The sequence below is a fragment of the Hyperolius riggenbachi genome, chromosome 10 (genome assembly GCF_040937935.1).
Source record: "Hyperolius riggenbachi isolate aHypRig1 chromosome 10, aHypRig1.pri, whole genome shotgun sequence".
In the NCBI taxonomy this organism is placed as follows: domain Eukaryota; kingdom Metazoa; phylum Chordata; class Amphibia; order Anura; family Hyperoliidae; genus Hyperolius; species Hyperolius riggenbachi.
This window is the reverse complement of record NC_090655.1, coordinates 262708752-262723350: the sequence shown is the minus strand read 5'-3', so window position 1 is coordinate 262723350 and position 14599 is coordinate 262708752. Positions and strand designations below refer to the sequence as shown.

The 14599-nt window shown below is 42.9% G+C and overlaps 1 pseudogene; it reads right to left on the bottom strand.

Moving 5' to 3' along the window:
• Positions 1-14599, bottom strand: part of LOC137537150 (zinc finger protein 208-like) — a 486444-nt pseudogene that overhangs the window by 447232 nt on the left and 24613 nt on the right.

Genomic DNA, 14599 nt, shown 5'->3' with positions numbered 1-14599 from the left:
ACATGTCCTGCTATTCATTTCACCCCCGAATGCTTCGGTAGTAAAATGATCCGAGATTCGGATCAAAGATCCGGATCTTTTCAATGATCCGATTTGAATCATCCGGATCATTGAAAAGATCCGAACTTCCCATCTCTAATATGAATGGGAGAGAGAGCATCTTTCATTCATAACCCCAAGGAAACTGTTACAAACAGTTTCGTTCCTATCTGCTGTAAACAGCAGACAGCGAGCTAAGTGTAGTGCCATCTTGTGGCCAAAAAGTAAAATACAACCGTATACACCCCAATATACCATAATACACTCTTACATTCAAACATTTATTTAAATATTTACTATTGTTAAATCCCTTCCACCCCTAACCCATAGTTACCAAAATAAAACTAAACCCATAGTTAACAAAATAAAAATAAAAAAAATTACAACATTAAAAAAAACCTATATAAATAGTTACCTTAGGGACTTTTTAAATATGTATGTCATGTCGATATATTAATGTTGCTTTTGTAAATAAAAGCCTATAATTATGTTTATAGTATAAAAAAACACTTAACTGAAAAAATACACCTTTGTTTCCAAATAAAATATTATCGCCATACGTTGTACTAGGGACGCAATTTAAGTATTGTAATTAACGGGACAAATGGGCAGATAAAATGTGACTGTTTTACCTACAATAGCACTTTTTTTTTTAAACTACAATGGCTGAAAACTAAGAAATGATGAATTTTTGCAATTTTTCTCTTCTTCTCCGTAAAATGCATATATAATAAAATAATTATTAGCAAAAAGTATAGCCCAAATAAAGCCTAGTTTGTCCCACAAAAAATAATACATAGATCGTTTCAGTGTGTTAAGTAGTCATAAAGTTATTGGCGAATGAATGGGAGGTGCGTTATGTGAAAATTGCTCTGGTCTTGAAGTGGAAAAAACCTGTGGTAGGGAAGTGGTTAAATATTGCAGGTGCTGCGCCACACTGGTTACGGAGGAGCCAGCGCTGGAATGTAGGGAGAGAGGATGGGGGAAGCCTCATTAGGATCCAGAGCCCCTCCCTCCCCCCAGGGTAAGTACCGTATTCCCCTTTGCTTTTTTTTTTTTTTTTTTTTAGTATTACAGGGTCTCTGTAAGCAAAGCTTTTGTGCACCAGTTCACAGACCTTATGTTATTGGTCATGTGAAAATTCTGCTGCCAACCAGGTCTCCCATTTTTGTTTGAAAACACACGTGGGTTTCAATGTATCAGCCACTAATATGAGAGGTGTCTCTGAGGAAGCCCATTTAAGCATATGTTCTCAAAAATCAGTAAGTGTTCTTATACCTGCTTTCTTAATCAAAGGGCAGGCACAAAAGTTATGCAATTGTATATGTGACCAGTGGGACAGATGAAATCCCTGATGAACATCTAAATCCTCTCTAGTAACCCCTCTCTGATTTACAAAATCAGACAGCAAAGGGCGATGGTTAGAGGGACACCGTTTAGTAAAAAATCCAGAGGGGCCCGGGAGAAATTCCAGATTGTGTACCAATGGGGTCAGTGGTCCTGGGATAGTGGAAAGCCCTGATTCCTTGCAAATGCATTGAAAGCCCAAGAGAGCTGCCAGGACTAAATGCGCCAAACCTGAGAGCACTGTTTGTTATGATTTCTTTATTAATTTTTTGTTATGTTATGGGAAGCCACTTCCTCTCAGCCAAGGGAACCATTTCACTGGACCTCCCACAACAGTAGTTTCTATCGTACCCCAGGCTTTTGTTTCGGCATGGCAGACCCCGGTCTGCAATTCGGGCTAAAATGGAGGCCTGATAATACCTCCATAAATCTGGTAGTCCTATTCCCCCTTGACTTTTTGGGATAAGTTAGGTAGTGTTTATAGATTGTAGAGCAGGGCTGGGAAAACTTTGCACAGCCAGGGCTGAATGCTGCGGAGCAGGTTCCTTACACCCCCCCCCCCTGCAGGGGGGCGATAACTAGGGGTAACTTAAAACTCACCTGATCACCAATTCCAGTGCTGCGTCTCCATGGCAACCGCATGTCACATGACACGCCATCAGGACGCACCAGCATATTACACGCCATGCCATGGAGACGCGACCCTGGAATCAGCGATCAGGTGAGTTTTAAGTTACCACCCGCTTGCGACTTTGCAGGGAGGGTATGGGGGAAGAGAGGAATCAGCGGGCCAGAGTTGAAGCGTATGCGGGCTGGATGCGGCCTGGCCTGCAAACCATAGTTTGCCCAGCACTGTTCTAGAGAGTTTGTCGCCCCAGATGAAGCATGCCAGACAATGCTGTAACATCTGTGCCAATGATTTTTGGAGAAGAATTGGGACTATTTGCAAAACGTATGTGATTTGGGGTAATACCATTTTCAAGGCAGTAGCCTGCCAAAACAAGAAAGCAGTTTATTAAACCTTACAATAATAAAGGAAAAACAGGCAAGTGCTAACTAGGCTTTGTATTCTATGTAGTACTAAGTGGCTGAATAGTGTAATGGTTGAGGACACAGCCTGTTCAGTAGGCCAGCACCTATTCAGCACCTTTGGCAGGACTCTAAACACTGCTACTGCCCACTGAGCGCGCTCTGGTGGCTGCCTCACAAGCGCTTTGAGTCTGGCAGGAGAAAAGTGTTATACAAATGTTGGAATTATGTACCCATATTCATCTCATCGTGTCACTTCAGTTCAGGGACTTTAAATGACAACTCAAGTCAGAGGGATATGAAGGCTTCCATATTTATTTCCTTTTAAACAATGCAGATTGCCTGGCTGTCCTGCTGGTCCTCTCAGATCCCCCTACTTTTACTAATAGACCCCGAACAAGGGTGCCAATCAGATCTTTCTGAATGGAATAGCTGCATGCTTGTTTCATGTATGTGATTCAGACACCACTGCAAAGAGAAAAGAGATCAGAAGTACTGCCAGGCAACTGGTATTGTTTAAACGGAAACCTGTCAGCCTTCATATCCCTCTCACTTCAGTTGTGCTTAATGGTGTTGCAATGGAGTAGCATGAAAAAGTCCTCATGATTCAGTGTAAATATTCTGCCTTGTGCAAAAAAAAGACATTTCCCACACTCAACACAAATGTCTCACAAGCAAACATTTCCCACCCTCGGCACATAAATAGAGCTTCTCAATGTAGGAATCAGTTATATTCTTGCAATGCTCTGAGAACCAATTTCAGACATGACTTTTAATACAGAGTTATTTTTTAAATTAAGCTATAGTATAAAACAGTGTAAAACCCTTTTTTGCTGGAGTCAGCAAATATATGTCCCAAGTAGACTTTGCCCCTCCACACAGGCAGCTGAAATGATGAGATCATGCAGTTTCAGAGTGTCTTGTATAAATCTATACACAGAAATGAACGGTTGTCAGATCATTCCATCAGAACCATCCATGTATGTATGTTCATTTATGCTACGGAGAATAAAATTAAGAAGATTTCAAAAGTCTCATGTTTCCTGGCTAAGCCTGAATCGAATATGATATTCTTTCCTGGTGTAAGCTAAATAGAATCTAACGCTCACCGGTGTGAATACTTTTTATGTCTGACAAGGTTTGATTTCTGTACAAAACATTTCCCACACTCAGCACATAAATAGGGCTTCTGACCAGTGTGGGATCTCTCATGTGTAACAAGCTCTGATTTCTGTATAAAACATTTCCCACACTTAGTACATGAATAGGGCTTCTCACCAGTGTGACCTCTCTCATGCGTGACAAGGTGGGAGCTCTGTGCAAAACATTTTCCACATACAGCACATGAATACGGCTTCACACCAGTGTGAGATCTCTCATGCGTGACAAGCTGTGATCTATGTGCAAAACATTTCCCACACTCAGCACAGGAGAAGGGCTTCTCACCAGTGTGAGATCTTTCATGGCAGACAAGATTTGCTTTCTTTCCAAAACATTTCCCACACTCAAGACATGAGTATGGTTTCTCACCAGTGTGAGACCGCTCATGGCTGACAAGGTGTGATTTTTGTACAAAACATTTCCCACACTCAACACATGAATATGGCTTCTCACCAGTGTGAGATCTCTCATGCGAAACAAACTCTGATTTCTGTGCAAAACATTTCCCACACTCAGCACATGAATAGGGCTTCTCACCAGTGTGTAATCTCTCATGATTACTAAGACTTGATTTTTGTCCAAAACATTTACCACACTGAGCACATGAATAGAGCTTCTCACCATTGTGAGCTCTCTCATGACTGACAAGAATTGATTTACGAACAAAAGATTTCCCACATTCAGCACATGAATAGGGCTTGACGCCAGTGTGAGATCTCTCATGTCTGACAAGGTCTACTTTACATCCAAAACATTTCCCACACTCAGCACATGAATAGGGCTTTTCACCAGTGTGGGACCTTACATGCGTGACAAGACGTGATTTCCAAACAAAACATTTCCCACACTCAGAACATGAATAGGGCTTCTCACCAGTGTGAGATCTCTCATGTGTGACAAGCTGTGATTTCTGAACAAAACATTTCCCACAGGTGGAACAGGAATGAGACCATCCAGCAGGGGGAGAGCTGTGCTGGGTATGAGGCCTCTCAGGGTTAGACAGGTGAGGGAAGTCTGGGGGAATATTTGGGGTAACCAGGATATCTGCAGAAGACTCTTGTCCAGTGACATCATCATCCGTTGTACAGTCTGTGGATACAGAGAGACGAGTCTCTGAGAGGTTCCTGATACCGGGACTCCGCCCTGCAAATAGAGAAACATCATCACTTCCTGTTAGAGAATTCTGAGGGGAGGAACAATTATCATTAGGGATGGTCAGTGCAGAATTCCAAGTTGATGAAAAGTCTATGCAGATTAGAAATGGACCAAATGCTGCAGTTGCATAACTTTGCATACAATTAGCATACAATTAGCACCATCTCAGAGTTACCTGCATCTCATTGACCTCCCTACACATAAAGCATTGGCCACACATGGAAGAGCAGTAAATGGTAGAGCTTGATGAGACAATGGGGCTGGTGCAATACACTTTTTCTACTATAATTTTCTCCTAGGAGACCATTTTTCAAGTTCTGTTTAAAATAACTTGCCACTACTTGTGACTGTGCCCAACAGACATGCCTCAATTCACTAAGCTTAAAGAGAACCAGAGACGAAGCACCCTCATGTATTTTATTACATTTATCAGTGGGAACATGACAGTAAACACCTACCCTGCTTTTAGTTTCATTGTTATCTGCTTAATTAGTCTATTAGCAACTGTGATAAGAATCCACCGACTATTCAGTCGAGGTTTGACCTGGAATCATTATAGCTGAGTCACTCTTCTGTGGAGTCTTTTCAAGCCCAAGCCTGCCACCTCCTGGCTCAGATTTCCTGCTTTGCATACTGAGAGCTGTGATGAAATGAGAGGGGCTGCTCCTGCTGTGATAGTGTGGCTGCAATATGATCCCTGTGTGCTCTGTGTGCACTCTGTCTGCATACTGTAGATACTGATGATGACTGCAGTTTCAATCCTATGAGAGACACTTCCTACAGGCAGCTGCACATCATACAAAAATGAAAGCACACAGATGAAAGGCTGCATTTAGCCTAGATAGCAGCATAGTCTCATATAGCCTAGACAGCACATCCAGAACAACTCATAACCCGGAAGGAGAAGGGATATGAGCCGGTGGCCATATTTGATTTTTCCTGGAGCAATAATGGATAAAAAACACTAAAAAAGGCACACCAGAGCGGCGGAATTTTTAGGTAGAGCATTTATTCTTTACAAGCTATCAACTGATATGTTTATTTTGTGTGAAACGTTCATCTCTGGTTCCCTTTAACGCCTGTCTTTAATAACTCTTCTGAGCTGTTTTACAGTTATCACAATTATATCACCATGGTGATAACTGTAAAACAGCTCAGAAGAGTTATTAAAGACAGGAGTTAAAGAGACACTGAAGCGAAAAAAAAATGATGATATTATGATTTGTATGTGTAGTACAGCTAAGAAAAAAAACATTAAGATCAGATACATCAGTCTAATTGTTTCCAGTGCAGGAAGAGTTGAGAAACTCCAGTTGTTATCTCTATGCAAAAAAGCTATTAAGCTCTCCGACCAACTTGGTCGTGGAGAGGGCTGTTATCTGACTTTTATTATCTAAACTGTAATTGAACTGTTTACTTTTCCTCTAGCAGAGAAGAGTTTATTACTTCACAGACTGCTCTGAAAGACTCATTTTGAATGCTGAGTGTTGTGTAATCTGGACATATTATAGAGTGATGCAATGTTAGAAAAAACACTATATACCTGAAAATAAAAATATGAGAATATTTTCTTTGCTGCTAATCTTCTAGTAATTATTCATAGTACACAACCAATTCATTATATCATATATTTTTTTTCGCTTCAGTGTCTCTTTAAGCTTAGTGAATTGAGGACTTGCTAGTAAGTTATAACTACAATTTAGTGAGTGGTAATAAGAACTGGTGAACACAATGAAGAAGCAGAATGCCGGCACTATGCAGTATAATAGATGAGAGTAGGCAGCAAACGGCCTAATGCCCGTTTCACGGAGGGATTCATAGCAGCGCTCCATCATCAGTCTACCAGCGGCGAGACTGTTAGATGGCGAAACCACCATCTATTTACATTGTACAGCACTGCAGTCTATGACAGCGCTGTACTAGGGACAGCCGTGTCACTCGGCTGTGCCCTGGAGAGGCTCAGAGAGCGATTGGCTGATGCCTATGAGAGCTGATCACTGTGATTAGCTGGCGTGGGGAGGGAGGGGAAATAAAAAAAAAATAATAGTAAAATAATTATTTAAAAAAAAACAACAAATAAATAAACACTGCAGCAGCGATCAGAGCCCTCCAACAGAAAGTTCTGCTGGTGGGCAGAAAATGGGGGGGGGGGGGGATTCATTTGTGTGCTCAGTTGTGTGGCTCTGCAGCGAGCTTTTAAAGCTACAGAGCCCTAATTTGTAAAAAAAAATAGCCTGGTCACTAGGGGGTGTAAAGCATGTGGTCCTGATGTGGTTAAGAGCACCTCGTATGATAAAAAGAACTGGGAATGTTTTGCCTGATCATCAATCTATTTCTGCTGTGAGATGTTTTGGGATGCTTCTCACACAACCACAACCTCCCCCCTCCCTCTCCACAGAACAGTAAGGTGTCCCCAAATAGATGACACAAATCTAACATCAGTAATAGTATAACCCAGAATCAGGCCAGCCTGTGAGCAGTGACAGTTATAATAACTAAAACAATATTTAATGTTAATTACTCACCTGTTCTGCCATCTGTGAGAGCGTTCTCCTCTATAGCGGTCTCTATCATGTCACCCTCCTCTGCAGACCGCTGATCACGCCTTACATAGGTTTTGTCTTCTTCTTTAATCACTGTTCTCATTAAATCCTCCATAGCCTGCTGATCACTCCTCACATACATTTTGTCATCTTCTTCTTTAATCACTAATATTAAACCCTCCATAGACTGCTGATCATTCCTCACATATGTTTCTTCTTCCTTTTTAATTTTCCTTATCATGTCACCCTCCTGCATAGACTGCTGATCACTCCTCATATATGTCTCTTTGCATTCCTCTTTAATTGTCCCCATCATGTCACGCTTCTCCATAGACTGCTGATTGCTCCTCACATATGTCTCTTCTTCTTCCTTTTTAATTGTCCCCATCATGTCACCCTCCTTCATAGACTGCTGATCACTCCTCACATATGTCTCTTCTTCCTCTTTAATTGTCCTCATCATGTCACCCTCCTCCATTGACTGCTGATCACTCCTCACATGTCTCTTCTTCCTCTTTAATTGTCCTCATCATGTCACCCTCCTCCATAAACTGCTGATCACTCCTCACATATGTCTCTTCTTCTTCCTCTTTAATTGTCCTCATCATGTCACCCTCCTCCACAGACTGCTGATCACTCCTCACATCCGTCTCTTGCTCCTTGAGCTCAGATCTTGGTTCTGAAAAGAATAACACATTATACCTGATGTTAGCAGTAATAAACAGAGCTGAGAAAAGAACATAATTAGCTAGGGGGGTGATAATATCCCATAAGCTGTGGTCTCCTGCACATTCAGTACCACAGTCCTCTCTCCCAGTGTGCCTTGCTCATCATCTGGTGCTTCTCTCCTCCTCTCCATGCACACATTCCTGGGAGGTCACAGCAGTGCCGGCAGCGCCTCCAGAGTGAGGGTCTCTTCCCTGTTTTCTGGTAAGTAGTCACACTCACACACGCTAGTGCATACATTCCTGTGGGAGGACTGTTTTATCAGTGACTGCAGAGTGTAAGTGGTAAAGCTGCATCCTCTTTTGTTTATGTTCACATTATTCCTCATTTTCCACAGGCTGCTTATTTGTACAGTACTGTATATCCAGCGCCATTCTTCTTGTCTTACAAATGTTATCAGGCATCATCTCACCTGCAACCAGCCTGAAGAGAGCAGCCGACCATGGGTATCACACTGACATATTACGCATGCACTGCCCACTGACATGATGCATGCACCGCCCACTGACACATGCACCGCCCACTGACATGATGCATGCACCACCCACTGACATGACGCATGCACCGCCCACTGTTTACTATATACTATCAGCATCACGTAGGGGGTAAAAAAAAATGTTGACTATAACAGAAGTTTTATTATATCAGTGTCTACTATACCAGGCGGTGCTCTCATAGACTTATAGTGGAGATTGGCCGGGACCTGGAGAGGTAGTTTAGTATACCAGACTGTTTACTATACCGGAGTTTATTATAAAGAGATTATACTGTACACTGTGTAACAGATGTTTTATGATATTGGAGTTTACTATACCAGGTGTTGCTCCAATAGACTTATAAAGGTAATTGGCCGGAACCTGGAGAGTTAGTTTACTATACCAGAATGTTTACTATACCTGAGTTTATTATAACAAGATTATACTGTATCACATTAAAATGAATACAAACATATAATAAATATAAAAGGAAGACATCAGAGCAATAAATGTAAGTTGTGAAAGGGAGCTTCTGTTACAGCAGTGCATATTATTAGAATGGAGAGCTGCAGTGCAGGAGTTACATGAAGAATAGCAGTCGCTGTGTAGGAGAGTGGCTGGAAGCTGGGCTACAAGGGGTTAGCACTGCAGACTGACCCTGGTTCAGCAGTGATTACTCACCTAATGCAGCTCTAACTAAGAGCCATGCGCCTCTGTGGCGGAAGTGGACAGCCCACCTGCCAATCATCATTCATGGTCCGGTGGGCGGGGGCAGAGGGACGCTGTAGAGTGTGTGACATCACGCTCATGTGCAGTAGTGTAAAAACGGCATGGCTGCCATCTTGCAAAGGGGATTAAAATGTGGGGAACAAGGGAGGGGAGGGTGACAGGGAGTGAGAAACAGTTCCCTCTAAATCTGAGGGGAAATAAACATATTATGACTGCAGATTAGTTTAGATTAAAGGGAGATCGCAAAAGGCTATTTAAAATGCCAGAAAAGCGTATTCTGCTGCCACCTAGTGGAGAACGTGGAAATGAGTCAGGCAACATAAGAGCACAGATTTTCACAAAGGAAATGTATGGTGTCCTACAATGGATAATATAGATAGTACATAATGTCCTCGTGTTGCAATACACAAGTCACATATGATGAGTAGAAGGTCGTGTTATATATATATATATATATATATATATATATATATATATATATATATATATATATATATATATATATATATATATATATATATATATATATATATATATATATATATATATATATTTATATATATATATATATATATATAACATACAGGAAATCCGTGTTTGAGGTTAATACGAACAAATAATGCACATCTTTATGAACACATAAAAAGGGGAAGGAGATATCAAAACACATAATTAAAACAGAGGACTGTATTAAAGGAATACTGTAAAGGGGGGGGGGGGGGGAGAGAATAAGTTAAACTTACCCAAGGCTTCTAATGGTCCCCTGCAGACATCCTGTGCCCGCGCAGCCACTCACCGATGCTCTGGGCCCCACCTCCAGTTCACTTCTGAAATTTCAGACTTTAAAGTCAGAAAACAACTGTGCCTGCGTTGCTATGTCCTCGCTCCCGCTGACGTCACCAGGAGCGTACTGCACAGGCACAGACCATACTGGGCCTGTGCAATACACTCCTGGTGACATCAGTGGGAGGGAGGGTGCAGCGGTTTTCTGACTTTAAAGTCGGAAACTCCAGAAGTGAACCGGAGGCGGGGCCGGAGTATTGGTAAATGGCTGCAGGGGGCATAGGATGTCTGCGGGGGACCATTAGAAGCCCTGAGTAAGTTCAACTCATTTTCCCCTGACCCCCCTACAGTAGTCCTTTAAGAGCACTCAGCACGGGGAGATGCTGGTGTGCAAAACTGTGCATTTTGTGTATAGGGTTCAGTAGATGTTTTCAATTGTTGATTTAAGCTAATGGGTACAAGTTAGTTGAGACTGTAGACCCAGTACATCTCTATTTTTTGCAAAGCTTCAAAAGCAAAAGCATCTATGCATGAGGAGTGGATGGTTTCTATGAATGTAATATGGAAATTCGGGGGATTGTTGTGCATTAAACCAAAGTGACTGTGAGGGGATAGTTTTTTTAAGATGTTCCTTTTGTGCTGTCTTGATTGTCTAATTGGAGATCTTCATACTCACCCTGGAGCTATTCCAGAACATGGTCCGAAATAACCCCAACACAACATACATGACGTGACCGTCCAAAACATGAAATACAAAATTGCAGCTTTGGAGGATAATGTTATTCTTCTTCATGCAACCTCTTGTATCGATTCCAAACTTAAGTGCTTGGAAGATTCTGGGAGATTTTCCAATTTAAAAATGATTTACTCAGAATCCAGCGCCCTAAATGTATCCCTCTCCCAAAACTGCAAGTAGTATGCAAAACATTGTCTCCACTCAAATGGGAGCCCATAGCGATCACCCGTCTTGGGTTAAAATACCTTCTGATATAAAATGGTTTGCTCTTAACTATACGCCTCTGGCAACCAAAATTTACAGCGATTTAGCAAATTGGGGGGAGATTGCGGGCATCTCCTGATTTAGCCGCATGGCAGTTTTGAAAATGAATGTGATCCCAAGGTTACTCTATCTCTTCCAGAACCCACCGATCACTTTCTCCTCTAAATTCTTGGCAGAACTCCAACCTAGCATGACCAAATACATTTGGGGCTACAGATTCATTACTCATAGTTAGAGTGGAGACCTTTAAAGGGAGGAACGGGTCTCCCACATGTTGAAAAATACCAAATGGCTTCACACAAATCTGATACCAAGGCAGGATCTTCATACTAATGTTTTTTGTTTTAAAAGGATACCCAAGGTGACAGGTGACATGGGTATGTACAGTGCCTAGCACACAAATAACTAGGCTGTGTTCCTTTTTTTCTTTCTCTGCCTGAAAGAGTTAAACATCCGGTATGTAAGTGGCAGTTCCTGTCTGAATCAGACTACAATGTGACCCTCACTGATATGAAATTACAACTATAAAACACGTCCCTAGCAGAAAATGGCTTCTGAGAGCAGGAAAGAGATAAAAAGGTTCAATAGCTCATAGATTTTAGCTCTGGCATACTTCAATGGATGTGTCATTCAGCAAAAACAATAACAGAAACAGTAAAAACTTAAAAAGTAGATGTAAATATAAAATAAAATTATGGAATTATAATGTTCCCTGAAGAGGCAGCTGCGGGCACTTCCGCAGCTGCCTCGGTTTCCGTGGCGGGTGGTTCACCCGTTCCTCTGGCGTGTAGTACGCCGAGGACGGGATTGTCAGTTGCTCATAGGGTTGCTGTATTGCGCGGGCGCGCGCACAGACAGGACCATTATGCTGGGAGAAGGCGAGACAGCTGACCGGCCGGTCGGCTGACATCAGAGGGGACTCACGGCGATCCTGATTGGCTGATTGGAGTGGGCGTGGCCGTGGGGTCTCCTCTGCTTCTTAAGCCTTCGGGAATCACTCGCAACCTGTCTGCTGTTGCGAACACTTTGTGTGAGCACTCAGACCTTAGACAGCATCCGGTGTGCTTTGATCTGGGAGGAAACCAGGGATTTCTCACAAGACTAGGATTTTTGTACTATTGTTTATTACTTGATATTCTGTGTATGACTCTGGCTCTTCTCTGACCTTTGCTCTTTCTTATCGATTCTGTACTTTTGCCCATCTGATTCTGTTGCTGACTCTGCCTGAAAATCACTATCCTCTTGCCTGCCAATTTTGTACTGTCTCTGCCTGCCTGTTACCGATCCTAGCCTGTCTGACCACTCTACTCACCAGTGAGCCCTTGTCACTGGTGAGGTGCTTCTGATAGTACCCACCAGCTCCTCTGGTGAGGTCTTGTAAAACTATTCAGTACTGTTGCACCAAGCACTATACACTCAGTATATCTGTTAGCTATACTTGTATTATTGGTGATTCTGCAGATCATCAAAAAAATCAGGTATAGTGTCTGCATTATTGGTGATACTGCAGATCATACAATAATCAGACGTCTGTGTTGCTACACCAATCGTTACAAGAATATCCTAAAAGGGCATTTTTAGGAGAAGGAGGATAGATACCATAGTTTATTTCATTAGTTTATTTTCACCTCAGTTATTTTTAAGGAAAATGCTCTGTAGTCTTCTGAGAGATGCAGAGACCAGCACTGGCTGTATTGTCACTTTTTCACAGCCCCCCCTCTGCTAATAAATCCTTCCAATGCAGCTAAAACCTACACACAACACATTACAGCTTTTGGCTCTGACATTTAACATGAAAAGTAGGAAAATGCTTACACAGATACTTACACATAATTTGTACATTGTAATTTTAAAACACATGGTTATTGATAGTTGTCCTTTAAAGGGACCTGAGCTCTCCTTAAAAATCGCAATTTGGACCTGCCTGGGCCTTCCTCCAGCCCTCCGTAGCCCACAAAGTCCCCCGGTGTCCTCCTGGTGGCTCCGTCAATCTTCAGCCTGAAGTCACCCATGCACGCCCCCGCCACGGATGCTACGTGTCATCACGCCTGCCGGCGTCTGAGTCCTGCGCATGTGCAGTTCTCTAAGACTTAAGCACGCATGTTCAGGACTCTCACACAAGCCGTTTAGATGATGTGTATTGTCCACGGTGAGGGCACACACGTCAATTTCAGGCTGAAGTCGGTAATTAACGGAGTTGCCAGCGGGACCGGGAGAGAAGCCAGGAGGATACCAGGGAACCTCGCGGGCTACGGGTGGCAGGAGGAAGCCCCAGGTAAGTCCAAATTGTGATTTTAAGTAAAGCTTAGGGTCCCTTTAAGTAACTGTATCAGCACAAGAATACGATAACCCCAATGTTGTAAGAGTTTCTATTTACGATGATTGAATTTGATTCTTTTCTTTCATGCACATACAACGTTGTGAAAGCCCAGCAGAGACTCTTCTTCCTCCGGCAATTAAGAAGTTTGGCATGGCCCAGAAGATTCTAACAAGTTTGAATTTTGCCACCATTTACTCGATCCTCTGCTCTTCCATCTTGGTCTGGTATGCTGGCGCCACCACCAGTGACAGGCATAGGCTTCAGAGGGTCATAAGATCAGCGGAGAGAATCATTGGGAGACCCCTTCTCTCACTTGCCCTCCTGTACAACACCAGACTGAGCTCTAGGGCGCTGAGGATCACCAATGACCCCTCTCACCCAGGTCACTGCTTCATCAGCCCACTCTCACTGGGCCGGGGGCTTAGGGCTATCTCCACCAAGACCACCAGACACAGAAAGTCCTTTCCATTGGCTGTCAGCCTCCTGAACTCCCTCCACATCCTTTCACGCCCCCATCAGTGCCAACGACCCCCTTAATGGTAACCAGGGTGTCGTTTCTCTTTCGGCCAACTAGCCCCATTGATTGACTAACCGTTTTGGACTCTCTGAAACATTTGTAGAAATGTTTGTATACTGTTGTCTTTCAAATGATCTTCTTGCTTCTGTTAACTGCACATTGTATGCCTAGCTATCTCTACATTGAGCTATGTAACGTGCCAAACCCAATTCCAGGCAGGACTCAGTCATGCTTGGCGAAATAAAACAATTCTGATCCTGTTAGCGTGAACTTAATTCAATAAAAGTTGATGAAACTGAATTAGTGGCTCTATGATTACAGTTGCAGCATCTTCAGTGTGAGGACAGTCAGGGAACAATCAGATGATGGGGAAGGCTGCTGACATAAGTGTGAATGACTGGCTGTGTGACTGCAGCATCTGCAGCTGGAGGGCAGCCTGGGTCCTAGACAATGGCAGCACCCCACCCCCCTGCAGTGTTGCCCATCACAGTGTGACCATACTGAAGGGTATCCCTGCTCCCCGCTGCTTCATGTGATTCAGTTCTGCAGTCCGGGTAGTGTGAAGGTCGGCAATGGCATCTGGTATTTGTGGCAGAATCTTGTGGAGTGGATGAAGGTGAAGGGAAGTTGCCCTGTTGGGATGGGGAACAAGCTGTGTCTGTCCAAGTTGCTGCAGGAATATGCAAATTTACTTTATACAGCTTGAAAATGGACCAATGATATCCCACCCCAGCTTTATTTGATTGGTCTATTTTCAAGAAGAATACATTTACA